General features: G+C 35.1%; 1 long non-coding RNA gene across 1 annotated transcript; it reads left to right on the top strand.

The window, feature by feature from the left end:
* The first annotated feature begins 409 nt into the window (after nucleotides 1–409).
* LOC111084065 lies at nucleotides 410–2,167 on the top strand. Its single transcript, XR_002609381.1, has 3 exons — nucleotides 410–1,049; nucleotides 1,291–1,476; nucleotides 1,941–2,167. It is a non-coding gene; the product is annotated as an uncharacterized LOC111084065 (long non-coding RNA).
* The last annotated feature ends 6 nt before the right edge of the window (nucleotides 2,168–2,173 follow it).

Raw genomic sequence — 2,173 nt, 5'->3', positions numbered from 1 at the left:
TGATGGATGATCCTTATTAATAATAATACCCATGTATTTTAATAACTCTACTGAGGGATGATCCTTATTAATAATAATACCCATGTCAAAGTTGATTTCTATCTTTCTTTATCTTCAATTGATTAATTTGTATTATATCAATAAAAAGTTTAAAACAATACATTTAAATGGCTGATGTACATGTGGTTTTTTCAAAATTTCCCACATTGTTCCGACCATGAGGATTTTGAATTTGTATTCACTCCCCATAATTGTATAAAATGATATATGTAAAGAAATAAAAAAGATACTTACGTACTCACTAGCTGTAAAAATGTTTGAATCGTGAAGTAATGCCTTACTAGGTTATTAACCCTACAGCTCAGTTGGTAGAAATCTTGGGAAAAAAAATTACCTTAGGATGTGCTATGTAACTGTGCACTGAGTTTATCAATGTATGTAGAGACACCTGGTGGTAGTAATGCCTTACTAGGTTATTAACCCTACAGCTCAGTTGGTGGAAATCTTGGGAAAAAAAGATTACCTCAGGACGTGCTATGGAACTGTGCACTGAGTTTATCAATGTATGTAGAGACACCTGGTGGTAGTAATGCCTTACTAGGTTATTAACCCTACAGCTCAGTTGGTAGAAATTTTGGGAAAAAAAGATTACCTCAGGACGTGCTATGGAACTGTGTGCTGAGTTTATCAATGTATGTAGAGACACCTGGTGGTAGAGCTAAAGGATTCTTTGCAACAATGTAATTTGTGAATATTAAAGCATTCCAGGAACATTGATTTACATTTTTTACCATTAAATAGTTCATTGTTTTAAGTTAACCTTCGATAATTGTTTTGTTGTCTGAATCAAATGTGGATATCTTGTTCTGTTGTAGCTTCTGACTGGACTGCTCTCTAAAAGTGGCACTGAGAGACAAGACAGCAAGTTATCTGGTGACAACTGTAACTGTAGCGTGAAGTATAGCAAGCTTTTTAAGGAATTCAAAGAACGGCTGGAAAACGAACACAAGGAAGAGAAAGATCAAGCAGTAAGGGAGTTGGCAGAGAAAGTGAGTACAATACGTCACTTATTTATCCTTCGTTTACCTCAGAAAGTGAGTACATTATGTCATATAGGTGTTCATTGTAAAAAAGGTGATTACATTATTACAGCTGTTTCTTTTGTCATAAAAAACCCGTCTACGAAGGTAATTACTATACAGTTCACTAGAACAACTTTTCATGAAAAATCACTGATAATTAGCAAACCCAAGTTTGGGGTGGATATTAATATTGTTTTATTTTTTTTAGCTACGGGCAGAATTTGAAGAGGAGAAACAAACCTCTATAAAAGTAGCATTTGAAAAGCTTCAAAAGGAGGTGGAAAAGGCTCGGCAGAAAGCAGAGGAACAACTCTGTTACAGGCACGAGGAAGAAGTACATCAGCTTGTTGAACGCCAGGAGCAAGAAATCTCCGAGATAAAGAAAAAACAGTGGGTATGTGGTTACCGTTAGCATAGTTGTGAAGTGTTTCTTTTTATAGAAGGAAACAAAAGATGTATATCTTATTTTACCTAAAAGTGTACAAAATGATCAACAAATAAGCTGAATTTAAACAGTATTTGTAATGATTGCAGTTCAGTTAAATTGTGCAAAATGGCTCATTTTCACTTGAAATCACTATTAGTAGATATGTAGGATTTGATTAACTGACTGTTATCTGTAAAGTTGCTTTAATAGTTTGATTAAAATAATGAGTCCAATAAATGCAGAGGGTTGATTACATTATATTAAAACGATTCTGAATATGCCAATTAGCACATCGTGTGACAACTACAGTTCATATAAATAATGTTACGGTAATTGAGTCAGCCAACTCTGGGTGACAAAGTCTTACACACATACGTGCTTATTAATAAAGTATCCGTTAATAACTGTTGGTGTTTTTTTTCTTCTTTTAGTGTTACAATTGTGAAGCGGAAGCAATCTACCACTGTTGCTGGAATGTTTCGTACTGTAGTCTAGAATGTCAACAGGTACACTGGCACAAGGAACACAAACGAACTTGTCGACGAAAGCGGCTGTGAAACGTTGAATGTTTCGTACTGTAGTCTAGAATGTCAACAGGTACACTGGCACAAGGAACACAAACGAACTTGTCGACGAAAGCGGCTGTGAAACGTTGAATGTTTCG

This window comes from Limulus polyphemus, unplaced genomic scaffold (assembly GCF_000517525.1).
Source record: "Limulus polyphemus unplaced genomic scaffold, Limulus_polyphemus-2.1.2 Scaffold13328, whole genome shotgun sequence".
Classification (NCBI taxonomy): domain Eukaryota; kingdom Metazoa; phylum Arthropoda; class Merostomata; order Xiphosura; family Limulidae; genus Limulus; species Limulus polyphemus.
The sequence above is the reverse complement of the archived record's forward strand: the minus strand, read 5'-3'. Positions and strand labels throughout refer to the sequence as shown.